Genomic DNA, 19,090 nt, shown 5'->3' on the forward strand with positions numbered 1-19,090 from the left:
GGTGGGCGGGAGGGGACCAGGACGGGCATCTCCTGGGGAAAGTTTCGAGTGAGGTCGCGGGAGGAGAGGGTCGGGGCAGAGTTGCGTGGAACTGGGAACTGAGCCGCCCGGGCCGCCTCGGAGGTTCCCGAGCCGGGCGGGAGATGCGGGGAGAGGGAGGGGGCGGGGAGGGGAGGGGAGGGAGAGAGGAAGAAGGGGTGAGAGGGAGAAACCTGCCGCCGCTCGCCGCCTCTTTGTCTGCTCCGGGACTTGGAACAAAAGGGGGAACTCTGATGAACTCTCTCCTCCCCTCTCCCCCGGACGCCCGGGTATCTCCCTCTCGCAACTTTGCCGCCGCGACTTTCTCCGCTGTCAGGCCACACGAAAGTGTCCGAGCACCTCGCAGACGGCAGCGAGGGAAATGGCCCTTAAAAGTGCGACGAGGTGGGGGAAGAGGTGAGTGGAAATTGTTGTCTTGTTTACCTCTCTCCCCCTGAACGCTCCCGACTCCCCGCCCTTCGGAGGACGGAGGCGTAGTCCGGTGGCGAAGTTTGGCTGGTAAGTTGTACCTCCTTTCCCTGTTTCCTTCTCTTTTGTTCTTTAACGAACTTGCACAGATTGTTTTATTTGTTGGTTTTTATTAGGCAACAGCCAGACAAGGCATTTCTCTCAAGTGCCTTATTACAGGAGGAGCTGGGGGAGATGGGGGCACGGGTATCTCAGGGGGGCATTGCCTGGCTTTCTCCCAGCTGCGCCCATACTGGAGAGAACTTGCTGAAATGGATGGGGACAAGGCCAGTCTCACCCCCACCCCGCCCCGACTTTGATCATGCGAAAGAAAGAGATACGGAGGTGGGGGTTTTAGAAGTTAATTGTCTGCGGAGCGCTCTGCGGAACCAACGCACAATAGCAAAGCTGCAACAATAGAACGCAGAAGAGGTTTGGGTTGCAGGGGAGTGGACTGTTGAGTTTGTGGTCAAGGGGGATTAGAGCAAACAGGTAAGAGTTCAGAAAGTTTTCTTTGGGGCTGGGGTAGGGTGGAGGAAGCCACAGGTTTCCGACTGTCAGAGATGCAGGGATGGAGGGATGGGGCCTGGACCACTAGTTAGGAGTCGGCCATCCTGACCGCCCCTTCCAGTTTCGCGACCCACCCAGAATAGCCTATGCAATCCTCGAGATCCACTACCACCTCTCTCACGGAACCCCCTCCTCCCCGCCACCCCCCATTTCATTGTGTTTGAATAGAAAGGGGATCGAGAGCCCCAGGAGCTCCTCAGACCCAGCGGTCCGCCCCGCCTTTTGTGTTTTAACCTTTTGTTTCTATCTGCCACGCCCGCCCAAAAGGGGGATGGCCCTGGCTGCTTCTGCGGGGTGGCGAGGCTGCCCGATTCCCTCCTTATTTATAGGCAAAGGGAACCTCCCGAAACTGCTCCCCCAAGTAGCTTCACTTTGCAGTCTTTCTAGGTGGGTTCTTGCTCAAGCTGGACCCCTCCACAACTAGTAAACATGTCCACTTACCATGAAATTTCTCTCGGTGCTTTCCCACTTTCCCACAAAAGTTGTTTATCTGTCCCATCACTTGGTGAATAGACATTTAGGGACAAAGTTGGGAGTTTGTGGAAAGTGGACAAATGTAGTTGGCTCTAGCTGTTATCATGTGCTCAAATATTAGGAGTGGCTTCTCGCATTCAACAATGCAAATTTAGGTCATTATCTTCAGGTATGTTTTATGGGATCCTTCCAAATACCAAGGTAATTTATCACCTTCTCCACTTTCCTCTCCTGTCCCCACCCCTGAGCTAGAGGCTTTCCTCACCCCCTTGGACTTAGTCACCCGCCTTTTCATTTGGACATGATAAATGAAGTAGCAGACTGAATATGCGGCTGCTTACTGGGGGAAACACCCAAACAGTCTGTTTTAACTTCTTAAAGTTATGATTTTGTATAGTATCGTATAGAGTATCCATGATTTAAGACTTGCAGCTAGAAATGATTCAAGTGCCAGAACTATGTATATGAAATCTATTATGGCTATGGTTACTGATTTTTTTTTTTTTAAAAGAAACTGAGTGTGTAGAATGACTTGGAAGCTAACGTTAATTAATTTCAATTGTATAGGTGCAATTATTATTATCAGCATCTAGAAAGCATCATGCATTGTTCTTACTGGATCTTCCTATCAATGAACATTATGGAAGTACCAATATAGCATCAAGTCCTTCCTGGATGGAAAGTTTTCAAACTTCTTCGTTTGGAATTACTTAAACATTAGGATGTTGGGATTTTTGATGATGCCTTCCTTATGTGGATTACTACAGTTTGGTTACTGGGAATTCTCTACCTCAATGAAGGTACGTTTCTTTTTCAATACCCTGTAAGCATTCGTTTTGGGGCTGGTGCTTATGCCATTTGAGAATTGTCTAGCTGTTGCCTGATGAAAATGATTTATGACGTTGGGTTTCCTTGTTTTGAACCGGTTTTTGTAAGTTCATTTTCATATGGAATGATGATTTGCGTACTTCTGATGAAACTTTACTAATTTTACACTAGGTCCCTCAACATTAGTGCGCATAATGAATGTGGATTATAAAGTCACTAAGGAAAGTTATATAACAATGATGGGTCCAATGAGCACATGTCTTATTTTATTTCTGATTCATTTTGTTTTTAAATCTGGCAGTGGATGTTTATGTATTTGCAGAACTTTTGTGGTTTGCATTAATTTTTTTTTTTTACTTTTGATATTGCATTTTGGTAAACAAAATCCAAAAGTGGCCAGAAATAAATGAATTCCTAATAATGGGGGCCACTATAAAGTACAACAAGTTCTATCAGAAGGAAAACTTGACTGTGTATAACAAGAGAGGCTGTAAATTTATTTAATTTTTATAGTATACATCAAGTTTTTATAGTGTTCATTAAGAGTCTTATAGTCCCTCTTTTAAGTCCTTACAATTCGTTTTTATTAATTTCTGTGAGGAAGCAGTTAAAAGTTCACATAAATACTGCCGGTAATACAAAAGTATTTTGATACAGCATTTACTTTCCTTGTCTAGCAGTTGTTTGCCATGGAAAGTGAGAGTTTCCTTTGTTTAAAATAGGTTGATTTGAAATGATTTAAGTTGTCGGATCTCATCCTCAAAAATGATTCAAGTTCAAGGTGGTTTAAAATCCTACAGATGGAGAATATCATTGGTATAGTATGGTTTTGGGAAATGTTAAGGTCTGGTCAAAGATGATAATTGGGAATTGGAAATATTTTTATCCTGCTGTAGGTCGAAAAAAATATTGTGATTTGCTTCTTTCCAGTTGTATAAACTTGGGCAAGCTACTTAACCTTCTTGGACTTCATTGTCCATAAAATGAAGGTTAGGCTAAAGAAATTTTAAGAAACTTTTGACTTTAAGATTTTGTGATTTGTTGATTGCTCTTGTAATTAAGGTGCATCCTCTCTTGTGAAGTTTGTTTTTAAATTGTTGAACAATAGACTTAGTGACTTGGAAAACTTCATATATATTAATAATAGTTATTTCATATGAATGCTTAGCTCAGGGAGTATTCAGGAAATATGTTCTAAATTTTTTGTAAAGTATACTTTCAGGAAAGTGTACTGTATGGAAATGCCAGATTTCCTCATGTGTTTTCAACAAAAGTTACCCACTGGAATATTTTTTTGGGGGTAGAGAGTGCAGTGTTATTTCCCAGAAGGTGTTTTACCTACAACTGTCTGAACTGAGTGTGTTTGGATTTGTTCCAATGGCCACCCAGAGTGGGGCTCAGACATGGGCTTGGAATGAAACAGACCTGAGTTTGAATCCCAGCCTAGGCATATTGATTTCCTTGGGTCTCAGTTTTCTCACTTGTAAGTGGGGATCATAATACTTATCCAATGGGGTCATTGTGGGGAATATATTTTTAAAATGCGTATGTGTAAGAAAAAAACTTAATATAGGGATAAAGATCTATAAACATATAGTAAGAGGTACTATTATTACCTTTCACAATGAATTAGTGATGTCTTACTACTTCCAACTTTCTTTGTTGACTGCCGTACAAGTTTCAAGCCACATTAACCAAAAATAGTCACTGAAATATTCAGTCCAGTTGGATAGAAGTTTTTACATATTCAAATATTTTTGCCTCTAAAAATATGTTCTATTCACTTCTTTTATCCAGTTAAGTGTGGATTAATCCACTTCAACAAACTTTCCTTTATAAGTCTTACGTGTGTAAGCATATTCCTGAAGGTTTTGGCTTCAACTTGGGAGTATGTGGTCCTTCCATTTCCTCACACAACTTTCTGTAAATTGAGATAATAGCAAGTTTCTAGAGTTGATTTACTCAAATTCTTTATTTTCAATGCTAACCGTGATGAGTAGACTTAGATATAGTTTTAATATTGTTGTTCATTCACTTTTCAGCTATAATATAAAGTGATGGTCCAGTGGTTTCTTGACGAGGACATTAAAAACTCTAGCCCATTTTCTGATATTAGTTTTTATAGAATGGTCCTTACTTAAATAAAAAAGTTAGTATAAACAACACTTAGAAGAATAGCATATCATGTACAATAAAGTTTAAAGTCCTGGATTTTCATTTTCTAGATCTGAGATTTAGCAAGACATACTGCTTTTTCTGAGTGATGGTTTAGTTTGAGGAAGATTATATCCATTTACCCTTAGTGACTTGGAAAACTTTAAACAGAGTTTAAAATGATAAATTCCTTTATATTTTCTATACAATGTTAATTCTTAAATTATAGCCAAATATACTTAATAACTTTACGAGAAGTATCAAACTTTATAGTCTTGGTTATTTGAAACCGTTGATGTGGACTAGTTCCAATTATTGAAACCAGAGCAATATACCAAGGTATTCACAATAAACTTGCTTAGTAAGAAAATCTAAACAGTCAGCTCTGCCTTCTAAAAATGATGAATACAATACATACTAAGCATCTTATAAGTAAAGTATTTATTTAGCTTTGAACTTTATAATAAGTCTAGGGGTGATTGCCTGCATATTTTGTTGTGTTTTGAGTACTGTTTCTACGTATTTATTTGCTATGAGTTTCTTTAGGTATATTAGGTGCTCCCAAATTTACTTTGGTTTCTTCTTTATGGCCTCACATTGGCTGATTTTTAAATGCCAGCCATTTCTAAGAACTTTGATGGTATTTCTGCTCATTGTTGAAGATACAGGTGTTTAAAAATATATCTATCATGAACCTATGAAACCTACTTTGGCCACCCATTCTTAACTTATTCATTCTTTTAAGTAGTATTTATTTAGTCCCTTCTATGTGCCAGGCATTGTTCTAAGCCTCGAGGATATAAGAAATAAAAATCCTGCACTCTTGGACCTTTTCGCAATGACAATAAGACAGATGTTAAAAGGTGGTGACTGTTGTTGAGAAAACTAAACCAGAAAAGAGAGATAGGGAGTGGGAGAGGGGAGGTTGCTACTTTCAGTTGATTGGCCAAGGATGACCTCATGGCGAAGGTGACCTTTGAGGAATGATTTGAAGGAAGTGAAGGAATGAGCTGTGTGATGGTGGGTAGAGGAACATTTGGGCAGTGGCATGACAAGTGCCTGGTTAATCAACAAAAGCGAGGAGGGCATACGCAGCTGAATGGTGGTGTAGATGAGGTCAGAGAGGAAATAGGAATATGGTGGGCAGATCACATGGTTCTTACAGGCCATTGTGAGGACTTTGGATTTTTCATGGCCAGGGATGAGATACCACGGAGGGGTTTTAAACAATGATTGACCTGCTATAACTAATGTTGCAGCAGAATGACTCGGGTGAGTGGAGACCCAAGGTGGGGCAAAGGGTAGAAACAGGGAGACAGACTATTTAGGAAGCTTTTTCAGGTTTTAAGAGGTGATGTCCGCTTGGTACAAGTGGTGTGGTGAGAAGAGGTCGAATTCTGAAGATATTTGGGTTGGAGGATTGTCTGGTGGATTGGATAGGAGGTATGAGAGAAAGAGAGGAGTCAAGTATGATTCTGAGATTTTTTGACTTGAGCACATGAATGGACCAAATGTCCATGAACTGAAATGAAGTGTGGGCTTGGGGTCAGGGAGACCAGGAGCTTAGTTTGGACCCATGGAGACATGTTTTGAGCATCTAGGCAGTTTGATACACAAGTCTGGTTTTCAGGGAAGGAATCTCAAGAAGCAAATTTGTGAGTTGGAAGGCATGAAATGCCATTTAAAGCCACAATACTGGATGAGATCACCAGGAGAGTAAATATAGGAAGAAAAGAGGTCTAGTTACTGAGCCCTCCAGATTTAGGAGTGGAGAAGAAGGGAAGGTCAAGTAAAGGAGAGTGAGGAGGGGCTACCATCGAGGTGGAAGCCCAGTGAAGAAAGGGTCTCCAGCAGAAAGGCAAGATCATCTGTTTCAAGTGCTGCCAACAGATTGAGCAAGGTGACAGTTGAGAATAGGGCTTTGGGTTTGGCATTTGGGAGGTCATTGCTCGTTGGTAGTCTTGGCTAAGAGCAGTTTCGGTAAATGGTGAGAGGTCACATCTTTTTCCCTATTTGTGTGGTCCATTACATAACTTAAAACATCTCCTCTGTTCCAACTAGAATTTGTCAGTACTTTATAGTTGATAAAATGCTTTCACATAGGTCATCTTAGTGAAGTCTCATAGCAGCCTGAGGGAGATGGGAAGGTAATGTCTATGTTTCTAGTACAGAAGAAAACATCGAGACTCGAAAGTAAAGTGATTTGTCCAAATTCACCCAAATATATGATAGAGCTATCTTTTAACTGCAAACCCTTTGCCATTCACAGTAGGGGAGATAGTAATAATAAAACAAAGTCCACTATACTCTTGACAGAGGTGGTAATAGCAGTAGGTACCAAGTATTGAATTAAATCAGAGAGGAAGTGATTATCTTTTGGGGTCAGAGAAGACTTTCTCCAGTTGGGATTTAAAAGATGCATAGCATTTTTGCATCTGGGCAAAGGGGAAGAACATTGGAGGCTTGGGAAATAGGATGTGCAAAAACGCGGAGGGATGAAACATGAGATGACAACTGGAATGCATTTGGGATGCTTTCGCTGTTTGATTCACCCTGACATGAAGGAGAGTGGATGGGAGGTAGGGTGGAGTGATATAGCAAGGGCTCGTTCAAGCTTGAATTGAAATATGGTTTTAAATAAAACAACTCTTAGGTACCATCTTGTTTTTTTAAAGTTTATTTATTTAAGCAATCTCTATACCCAGTGTGGGGCTTGAACTCACGACCCTGATATCAAGAGCTGCACATTCTACCCACTGAGCCAGCCAGGCGCCCCTCAGTGCCATCTTAAATGTGCCTCATGCCATGCAAGGTAGCTCTACACAACCTAGTTAGAAATGCCTGAACATATGTACATCACCACAAATGCACTGTCTTAGTCTCTTCTGGCTGCTATAACCAAGTCCCACAGACTGGGTGGCTTATGGACAACAGGGACTTATTTCTGGCAGTCCTGGAGGCTGAGGAGCCCAAGTTAAAGGCACCAGCAGATTCAGTGTCTGGGGAGGGCTGGCTTCCTGGTTCATAGATGGCTATATTTTTGCAGTGCCCTCACATGGTGGAAGGGGCAAAGGGTCTCCCTGGGATCTCTTTTCTAAGAACACTAATCCCATTCATGAGAGTGCCACTCACATGACCTAATCACTGTCCACAGGCTGCATCTCCAAATATCACCACATTGGGCATTAGGTTTCAACATAGGAATTTTTTTGGTGGGAGCGGGGATACAAGCATTCAGTGTACAGCATGTATATTTTCAAAATGGTATTCATCCTTCAAAATGAAATATCTCTGAATCCTACACTACTGAAGAGGACTGGGTGACTCTAGTCTATATCAATCAGGACGCTTTTGGCTTCAAGTAAGAAAATACTTAACCAGAAGTGGGTTAAAAAGTAAGGGTTTTTATTTTATTTTACTTTTTGGTTTTACATTAAAGAAATTTGGAGTAGGGCTATTGCAGGACTGGCTAATTTAGCTAATTTTGCAGCTCAGCAATACTATGTTTTCTGGGGGCGCCTGGGTGGCTCAGTCGTTAAGCATCTGCCTTCGGCTCAGGTCATGATCCCAGGGTCCTGGGATCGAGCCCACATCGGGCTCCCTGCTCTGCGGGAAGCCTGCTTCTCCCTCTCCCTCTCCCCCTGCTTGTGTTCCCTCTCTCGCTGTGTCTCTCTCTGTCAAATAAATAAAATCTTAAAAAAAAAATACTATGTTTTCTGGTTAGCTGACTTTTTCCTTTTGGTTCTGAGTTGTTATAGTGTTAAGCATCATGTCCCCATTTGGGAACCTAAGATATATGTACACACACACACACACACAGGCTCACACACACACACACACACACACACCCCATTTTTAGAACTTTATATCATGCCTGAAATACCCTCTGTGCCCATTTGCCGTCAATTTCTCTTCCCACCCATTGGTCTCAGGCAACCGTTAATGTACTTGCTGTCTCTATAGATTTGCCTTTTCTGGACATTGCATACTTAAATGGAATTACACAATTAGTAGTCTTTTTGTTTGGCTTCTTTTGCTTACCATAAAGTTTTTGTTTTTAGATTTATTTACTTCCTTATTTTAGAGAGAGTGAGAGAGCTGGGGGAGGGGCAGAGGGAGAGGGAGAGAGATTCCTCAAGCAGGCTCCCTTCTGCTGAGCACAGAGCCTGATGCAGGGCTCGGTCCCAGGACCCCAAGGTCATGACCTGAGCTGAAACCCAGAGTCGGATGCTTAAACGACCGAGCCACCCAGGCGCCCCTTGCTTACCATAAAGTTTTTGAGGTCTGTCCCTATTGTTACCTGCATCAGTAACTTGTTCCTTTTTATCGCTGAGTACTGTTCCATTGCATGGATATTCCACATTTGTTTTTCTGCTCACCAGGTGATGGACACGTGGGTGGTTTCAGCTTCTTAGCTATCACAAATGCTGCTGCTGTGTACGTTTATGCATAAGGTTTTCATGCACACACATTTTCATTTCTCTTGGGTGGATAGGTGGGACTTGACTTGCTGTAGTGTATGGCAAATTTATATCCAACTTTTTAGGGAACTGCCAAACTGACTTACAAAATAAGGGGTATCATTTGACAGGTTTGAGGATTAACCAGCAAGGTATCAGAGTTCCAGTTTCTCCACATCCTGGACTTTTATATCTTTTTAGGAATGAGGGAAACTTCCGAAGAAGTTGAGACGATTTCCCAGGGCACCGACAGAAGCCCATGACAAAAACTAGTCACTGAAAAGGGGCCTGGGATTATTCTGGGAGGCGTGGGCTGATCCAGGAACACCCAGGCCTCGGAAAGAGACTCATGACATACGTCCGCGTCCAGTGTCAGAACAGAACTGTTGGGGGACGGCTTGTGTGTAGGTGACCGTGAGACTCAGCCATATGTCCGTGTGCCAGGCTAAAGACGTATTATTGGTATAAGCATACAAAGCAGAGCCAAGTGCTGTGTTGATATGACAATTACGATTGAAAAGGTAGCCACAAACTCAAACAGAAATAATACATTCTATGGCAATTCAGGTTAGTCTCTGCCTATCACAGTAAGAATTTATGAAAATGAACCTGTCGGAACGAATCACAAAGCAGGCACAGTCTTGGTGAGTGACTCTGTGGGCTGTTGCTAAGCCCCTGCATTCCTTTCCTATGAAGTACCGTGTAATTTTTTTTGGCATTTCAGTAACAGTTTTTTATAATCTTGGTTAAGTGTAAGTTAACAGCCACCCCAATCCTTGGCTTAAGATATAGAAAGATATTTAGACTGTGTTCAGTGTTGGACAACTTGGCAGCAACCGAGCTAGGATGGAAAAAACAAAACAAAACAAAACCAAACCCAAGATGGTATTTTCAAAGTCTGCATTATTCTTTTATTAGTTCCTTTAAAATCTGTTTTCTATTGTGAGTTTTAGCATGCAATCAGGATAGGTAAACCCACTGTCTGTGTAGGGTATTGGTGCCGTCCTCTCTGTCAACATCCACAGCACGCGGGCCCCACGGTTATTTCCGTGGAATGATGGAATGTCAAGTGATTCATGCGTGCAAGTCCCTGAAAATCTGAAAAGCAAAAATTTTGCTAATTTGAATGCATCGATCAATAATTCAGATGACTTAGGCAAAGCTGTAGATAAATTATGTTTGACATTGATTTCTGTGACGCTCCTTCCTTTAAAATTATTTTTTGTTTTTTCTCTTCAAATCTTTAAAGTAGGTCCCAGTATAAACTGTGACCCCTAGAATTTTGTAACTGTGGTCTTAGTACTAACATGTTGAATCATACAGTCTCTACTTAACAAGAATCCAAACAATCCCAGTAGCTCTCTCATTCTGGGTAATTGATTCTAGAGATGGAGAAAGCCAGGAAGAGAAATGTAAGTTTCTTAATTATTGGTCTTAGTGGGTATGAAGTATACATCTTAAAGTGTATAGTTTAGTGTGCTATTTCTCAGAGGAGGAATAACCATTACGGAAACCTGGGATGTTTGTGCAGCAGTATTTTATCTATCCTCTTTTTTTTTTTTTTTTAAGATTTTTATTTATTTATTTGACACAGAGAGACACAGCGAGAGAGGGAACACAAGCAGGGGGAGTGGGAGAGGGAGAAGCAGGTTTCCCGCGGAGCAGGGAGCCCGATGCGGGGCTGGATCCCAGGACCCTGGATCATGACCTGAGCCGAAGGCAAACGCTTAATGACTGAGCCACCCAGGCGCCCCTATTTATCCTCTTAAAAAAAAAAGATTTATTTATTTATTTGAATAATCTGTACAGCAACATGGGGCTCGAACTCACAACCCCGAGATCAAGAGTCACATGTTATACCAACTGAGCCGGCCAGGCACCCCAGTATCTTATACATCCTTGTATTTGATTGTCTCTCAAATCCCATGGAGTAGGTGTTAGTAACATTCTCATTTTACAGGTGAAGAAGTTGGGGCCCAGAGAAGTATCTAGCCTCAATAACCAAACTAGTAAATAGAACAAGGTGAATGTAAATTAATTAGAGATCAGCAGTGTAAACAAGGAGAAGAAAGAATATCCCCTGGAGAGATCCCCAGATAATTTTTCTGGTTTCACATTGACATGATTTACTCTTTTTTTTTTTTTTTTTTTTCTTAAGAGGAGAGGGAGGGAGAGAGGGGAGGAGGGGCAGAGGGAGAGGGAGAAAGAGAATCTTAAGCAGGCTCCATGCCTACTACCAAGCCGACATTGGGCTCGATCCCATGACCCTGAGATCATGACCTGAGTCAAAATCAAGAGTTGGATGCTCAACCAACTGAGCCACCCAGGCGCCCCTGACGTGATTTATTCTGCAAATACTGTGAATATATTTTGAGACCCAGACATTTAATCAGGCTTAAAGGGAGGATGGTCTGCTCTGATGGTGCTTTTAAATTCCCGAAAGATTGTTCTACAAGCTGTAGTTGAGAAGCTAGCATGTTGGTGAAAGTAGTAGCGTTCGAGAGTTTTATTTATTAGATTTTAATGGGATGGTGTCATTATTGGTCATGAATGTCCCAGAGATGATACATAACAATATTCCTAGAATCCCCATTCTGTAGCAAAAAAGTCCCCCCCAAAACAAACAAACAAAAAACCCCAAAAAACCCCACAAAAAACCCAAACAGTTTTTGGATCATCTGTTCATCTCATTTCTTCTTCAAGTCAGATGTCCAAGGAAGAGGGAAGCGCTTTGGGCAGGCTTAGAGTAACTGAATCAAAAACACATAGATGAGCTCCCTATGGCTTCACTTTGCTTTGTCCCCCTGAACTTAGGTCTCCTCCTTTCCCTCTCTTTGTTCCGCTCCCCCACCCCCATCTCCACCTCCACCTACATATGTATGCAAGGGGATTCTGTGCATTAACATGCTCTTTATTCATCGTTCTGTCCCCTATTCTGGGCTATCCACTTTGGTGAGCATCTGCTCTGGATTTTGATGAGCCTCTCGGGAGACTTCTTGTCCTTTTCCATGGGGCCCCTGTGACCTGCTCCATGCCCTCCTTCCCCGTCCCAGGATTGGGTCTTACTAGTTCCCTGGATATTACCACTCCATTAGGGGGAATAGGATGTCTTCTCTAAAAGCCTGGAGCACAACGAGGCCTAGCTACACATGCTTTGCTTCCTTTTTCCTGGGTATGGGTATACCCTGCTTGAACGTGGCCTTCCACTGGTGTGGGTTTGGTAGGCTACCTGAGCCCCTGCTTTTCCAGACTGCCTTGGAAAGAAGAAGTGAACTTGAACCTCCCTCAACGCTGCGCATCAGCAGGTCCATTACCTGTACTTTTTGTGGCTTTTATTTTGTGTCTCTGAGACTCATTTAGGACTGGACCTACATCCTCACAGCTCCTTTTTAGGTTGGAAAAATGAATACCAGGGAGTGAACGAGGCTATTGGAGTGAAAAACTGAGAACCCTTCCATCTCCTCTCATTGGGATACAATAAGATGTAGAAGAAAGAAGTTGTCTAAAAACTTGAGAGCACCCGAACGTGGGCAGTTCTTGGCTCTCTGGATCTGTGTGGTGACCCTGTCTCTGCACCCCTCATTCTGTCTACCTAGCTCGCACCACAATGCCACGTAATTGCTCTGTGGTGTGACCTCAGAACTCCAAAGCCAGGGATGGTTTTGACGAGTGCTGGCTTATTAGAGCACCTTTGGAATGTAGGAGTCAACCCAGGCACTTAGGAAAGGGGTCTATAGTGTCGGGCATCTGGTGTTCCCCGTGCATGTTTCTGATGTCTGGGCTCTGCATCAGTTTGTCAGTATTTACCTACTGATCAACTTAGTGACGCAAATTCAGGCACTTCATGTACAGATTCAAATGGTTGATCTTTGCATATCCTGGTCTTTGGTGTTCCTGGTGGTTTTGTTACCGGCCTTAATAGGGCTTGGTCCTTCCCTGCTATTATTGCTTGTCCTTGGTTCTCATCTTTATATCTCAGTCCTTAGAGCTGGTCAGTTTCAGTGGGTCCTGGCTCAGGTTCTACCTCCTGTTTTTATGGAATCATCTTGGACATGTTGCTAAAAAAAAAGTCGTACAATATATTTCCCAAATCAGAAATCTCCATTTGGTGTTATCCTGTCTGCCCTTTACTCTCTAGGGCAGGGTATCCAAAGCGGATAGCCCAGAATAGGGGACAGAGCCATGAATAAAGAACATGTTATTAAGATGCTGACATGCCTAAAGTTCGGTGAAATACAGAGCCTCTCAATCATCTAAAGAGAATGAAGTTGGGCTGAGTACCATGTTTATCAAATGTATCGTAGTGTTTTGAGTTGCTTAAACCCAGAATGAGCAATATTTAATTCTTTTTTTTTTTAGAGAGAGAGTCAGTGCACGAGTGGGAGGGGAGGGGCAGAGGGAGAGAGAGAATCTCAAGCAGGCTCCACACCCAGCGCAGAGCCCGACGCGGGGCTGGATCTCACAACCGTGAGATCGTGACCTGAGCCAAAATAAAGAGTTGGACATTTAACCAACGGAACCACTCAGGTGCCTAGGAATTTTTAATTCTGAGCTTAATTTACAAGAGGTTGTTGACTGAAACGCTGTTGCTAGCTGATTGGATGTTTCCGAGTGGGGGAACTGGATGCGTGGTCCAGTGGAAGGAGGGAAAATTTTCACAGTATACTCTTTTGTATCTTTTGCATTTTAAACTATGTGACTACATTTTACCCAGGATGAAAGGAAAGGAGGATGAAAGGAAAGAAGAGGAAGGAGGGAGAGAGGAAAGAAACTACTAATGATAGAGATTAATACATCAATTAAGTCATATTTTCAAGTCATATGCTTATCTAAAGTACTTTGCGAAGCTCTTGGGATGTAAAAGTATATAGTTAAAGGAAGTCTTCAGAGATTCCTGTCTGCTGGTCTTCAGGGAAATGATCTTTAAACCTGTCAACAACCCCATAAAGTAGGCATTGTTACCCACTTTTTACAAGTGAGGAAATGGAAGTTGTTAATGGTAGAGCTGGGGGTTGGCCCCACGTGTGTCTGAATGCAGAGCACTGTGCCATGATGCCCGTCTTAGTCAGCTTGGGCTGTTACAACAAAACAGTGCTGACAAGGTGGCTTAAACAACAGACATTTCTTTCTCTCAGTTCTGAAGGCTGGGAAGTCCAACATCAAGGGATAGGCAGGTTCAGTGTCTGGTGAGGGTCCTCTTCCTGGTGCACGGATCACTCCCTTCTTGCTGTATCCTCATGTGGCAGGGAGGGAGAGCTCCAGTCTCTTCATCCCCTTATAAGGGCACCAATGCCATCATGGGGACCCCATCCTCATGACCTCATTCAAACCCAATGACCTCCCAAGGGTCTTATCTTCAGATACCATTGCGTTGGAGATTAGGATGTCAATTTGAATGAATTTGGGGGGAGACAAAAACATGCAGTCCCCCTCAACAAGCATGTATGATAAGGGATCTGTAAATATTCTCTAGCATCAGCTCACTAGCAGAACTGGCCTTGAGCAAAGTTATCATGCAGGGGAAATGTGATTGCTACTATTTACAGTTCCCATCTTCTCAATCGCCTTCTCTCCCCTTGCTGTATCCATCCTTCCTTTTGTCCTCTTTCCTTTTTCTTGTTCATCTAGAGCGGCTGAGGGTCTCAAGATGTTACTCCATCCATCCATGCACCAAGCGCCCACCTTGCAGGCCCTCATTTAGTTATCACTGAATACCTATTATGGGTCAGAACTGGACTAGATGCTGGGGACACAAAGTTCAGCAAAGCTGGACATGGTTCCTGCCACCTTCCTTCCTTAAGAGGAAGAGAGGTGTCTGTGTATAAAAGACATTTGAGGAACTCTACACACTAGGTGTATGTCCCTCACTAAATGCCCTGATATGTCTGGTGGTTCAAATTTTGCTTTTTTAAAAAAAAGTAACTTCTTGAACCTAACTTTCTATGGAATTGTGATTTCCTCTGTTTTTTTTTATTTTGTTTGTTTTTGTTTTTTTAAAACTCACAAAATATTCATTAACAAAACCCCACAGAATTAATCTTTTGACAAACATACATTTTGGAAATAATGACTGAAGTATGTTTTATGAAAACTCAGTAACTTCACAGTTTAATGTGTAAACCACAACAAAATAATACTTGCTTTAGTCCAGAGGAGAAATGTGAGGAATTTTAGGCACGGTGATGTGTCCTGTCGTGCAATAATTTGGGGCAGGGTTTCTGTGTCTCTCAGGTCATATAAAAAGGTAGTTGCTCAGAAAAGACTGACCCCAAGACACAACAACAACAAAAACAGAAACAAAAAGACTATGTGAGATCATAATGGAGTAGAACAAAAATGTGAAGGTGTACAGTAAAATAAAGAGGATATAAGTAGGACACCATTAAGAACATCTAGAATGATAAGGACTGTGGTCCGAGTGTGGCCCTTCCGAAGTTCGTAGGATCATTTGAGAACATCTGAGAGAAGAGAAGCAGCCTCATCCAGGCCCAGGAGAACCATCCTAGTAGCTGAGTGAGGCAACATGCACCACATTCCCTGAACTCAGGGCAGAAACTTTTTTGATACCCCACAGTTTTACCCCTACTTACGCTTAGGTTTTCAGGCATTTCAGTTTGATTCCACAGAGGCTGGGTAGCTTTGGCTGGATAATGCTCTCCCCCACCCCCCAATCCCCTGCAAGAGATGGGATCCCAATATCTGGAAACTGTAAATGTTACCTTGTAAGGAAAATGGTCTTTGCAAGTGCAATTAAGTTAAGGATCTTGACATGGGGAGATTTTCCTGGGTTATCCGAGTGGCCCTAAATCCAATCATAGGTGTCCTTATTGGAGACAGGCAGAAAGAGACTGTCTCCTCCAGAGCAGAGCAGAGCAGAGCAGAAGGTGGTGTGAAGGTGGTGGCAGAGATTGGGGTGATGTGGCCCCATGCTGAGGAATGCCAACAGCCACCACAAGCCAGAAGACACAAGGGATGGATTCTCCTCTGGGGTCTTCAAAGGGAGCATGGCACTGTCGACACCTTGATCTTGGATATCTGACCTCCAGATCATGAGAGAACGAACTTCTGTTGTTTTCAAGCCATGGCGTTTGTGATGATTTGTAAAAGCAGCCCTAGGACATGAATAGGGGTTACAAACTCTGAGGGCAGGGCGATGTCGTCTCTCCTCGGTACTTGGCCTCGTCCAGCATACAGAGAGTTCTGACCTTCACAGACACTTAAACACTTGAATACTGGATGGACTTCTTCATTGGTTAAGCAATTCAGGGCCTGAAGATTCGTGTTTAAAATTTTATTGGAAGGGAAGTGAGACCAGCAAGATTTGATTTGCAAAAGAAGAAATTAATGCCCCCAAGGCTTAGTCTCTTATGAGTTTATTGCATCTGGAAGTTGGATTTACACCACCTTTTAGTGTAGCAATTCCTTTGCTATGCTGCAGTATTAATAATACCACCAAGGAGACTTCATCTAGCAGAACAAGAAAAGCGAGTCATTCCAGGGAATGGTTTGACATCTTAATTAACTACTACCTTGGTGCTTGCTTTCTCTTCTTTTTGCACTGACAATATTGAAATGACAGTGGTCTGGGATTTCTAGATCAAACATAAAATGTCTTCTGCTCAAATCTTCCATGAAATGCAATTTGGAACTTATGAGCTTGGTTCTTACTCAGGCAGAACCCTAGTGTATTTATTTACTGGGACTTTGCCTGAATGGGAACTGCAAGATCATGTTCTTGGGGGAATATAAACAGTTTGTTTTTACACATAGGGAAGCTACAGAAAAAAATCTGGAATCTCGGCTCAGTAGACTGGCCTGGTGGTGAATATTATCCTTTCCAGTAGTATGACATCTCTCATAGGCATTTTGTTTTTGTCCTGTAGGGAGACAAGGTCTTCTCTAAACCATTCCTCTAGAATCTCAGTTATGTAGTAAAGCCACATAGGAGTTAAAATAAATTGCTAGAACATTTTACCAAATATTCTCAAACTAATGGCAAAGAAAAGGCAAATTGCAAACCATGCAGCATTGTGGTTACCGTGTTGACAATTTTGTTTTTGTTGCTATAAGAGCCTACGTAGTGGTTTCCTTCCTTCCTTTTTTTTTTTTAAGTAATCTCTAGACACAATGTGGGGCTCAAACTCACCACCCCGAGATCTAGAGTTGCATGCTCCACTGACTGAGCCAGCCAGGCTCCCCGGTAGTGGCTTCTTTACAGATTTACTGTGAGATTGATTTTTCTGAAGCATTGCCTGATGCCACATAGAAATAAGATTACGCTACTAGATTTTGCAAGATTTAGTCACCTTCATTGTTTTTAGTAATAAAGTCTAGCTGATATTTGCAGAATTGCAGAATTACCTTATCTTCAGATTCAGGTTGAAATTGACATTAGAGAGTTTTCGCTTTAAGTTAACTCACCTGGGGCGCCTGGCTGGCTGGCTCGGTCAATAGAGCATGCGATGCTTGATCTTGGAGTTGGGAGTTCGAGCCCCCAGGTTGGGTGTAGTGATTACTTAAAAGAAATAAAATAAAACAAACAAAAAAGAGTTAATCCACCTCTCATGTCCAATTAATTCCTTGGATTGTTATTGGCATTCCTGTCTCTTGCCATACTTTAAATATACTTCAAATACGCCATTTAGTTATTACTACTAATAGTTACAGCTGTATTACCAAAGTATCAACTATTGTAACTGGGACCTTGTTTGAAAGGTTCCTTATGAAATGCCCTAGAGACAAGTCCATGTATGAAACAATACAATACATTGTATTATTTTTGCCTAGGACATAGCAGTTGCTCAACAAATAATTATATGACAAATGAAATAATGTTTGAATAATGATTAAAATCCACAAGTTTTGGGGTCAGCAAAGCCTTAACTAGCAATTTCGGTGTCTGGGCTCACAGATGAATCTTGTAACTGATGTGGTGAAGATGAGCATCGAAGAGTATTCTTAACAGTTTATCCAGTGCTGCCCAAGAAAACTATAATGTGAGCCACAAATACGAGCCCACATATGTCATTTAAAATTTTCTAGTAGCCACATTACAAAAGGAAAAGAAACAAGTGAAATGATTTTTAGTAATATATTTTGTTTGACTCAATATATGAAAAATATAATTCCAACATGTAATCAAAATAAAAGTTATTAATGAGATATTTTATATTCTTTGGTTTTTAAAATCCTATATATATTTCGTACTAACAGTACATCTCAATTTGGCCTTGCCTCATTTTAAGTGCTCAAAAACCACATATGGCTAGTGGCTACCATATTGGATAGCGCATGTTTTTACCATCTGGAGGCTCCTATTTTAAGTAATTATTCTTGCTAACTAGATGTAAAATTCGGAATTCATAAGCTATTGAGTGGGATACATGTATAGTCCTGTCAATGAACTGATAACAAAAGTTGTATCAGCTGTGCAACCCAAACAAAATTTACCAAAAAAACAACAACAAAAAAAACAAACTCCAAAACCAAAAAACCCCATATCATTTAGAGATTTTGTAAAAGATGTAATTTCCTCTAAGTTTTAGGGTGGATGACCAAGTTTCCATTGCTCTGAGATTCAGATTTTCCCTTGTGCTCTTGTGGGGCAAGTTACTTAACTTTCATTAAACCTCTGTTTTCTCTTTTGTAAAATGGGGATAATATTTGCATCCAAGTGTAGCCATAATGTTTGCAAAGGTTTTAAGGCTGAGGCCTTGAGTACTCACATTAATCCTTGCTTAGTTTTTTCTTTTGCGCACAAAACTCCGGAAAAACATGGGTGATTTCTCCCCTATATTTGCTAATCTTTTCATAGTGGTTTTTTCCAGAGTCAGCTCCCCATTGTGGCAAGGACTTGATGTGATGATTTGATGAAAATAACATAATTGACACTTTGTTTAAATGGGTTCCCCGTGGGCTGCTCCAGGTACTTTCTGTACCGGGGGCTGGGTAGAAAGCACAGGACTGGCATTTACAGCTGGGAAAACTCCAGGGCCCCTTCGTTAACTTTCTTGAAGAATTGAACTGAATTTGGAGACTCCATTAACGCATTTCCATTAAACATACCCATATCAAGCCAAAATCTATTATCTAGTGGGGAAAGGTGATATGATGGAGAA

The 19,090-nt window shown here is 41.8% G+C and overlaps 1 long non-coding RNA gene across 1 annotated transcript in view; it reads left to right on the forward strand.

The window, feature by feature from the left end:
* The first annotated feature begins 508 nt into the window (after positions 1-508).
* The window catches only part of LOC144379007 (uncharacterized), a 61,268-nt gene continuing 42,686 nt past the window's right edge, over positions 509-19,090 (forward strand). The window contains exons 1-2 of the long non-coding RNA XR_013440980.1: positions 509-537; positions 2,098-2,330. This is a non-coding gene — a long non-coding RNA (uncharacterized LOC144379007). The remainder of the gene's footprint in view (positions 538-2,097; positions 2,331-19,090) is intronic.

This window comes from Halichoerus grypus, chromosome 9, assembly GCF_964656455.1.
Source record: "Halichoerus grypus chromosome 9, mHalGry1.hap1.1, whole genome shotgun sequence".
Taxonomy (NCBI): Eukaryota; Metazoa; Chordata; class Mammalia; order Carnivora; family Phocidae; genus Halichoerus; species Halichoerus grypus.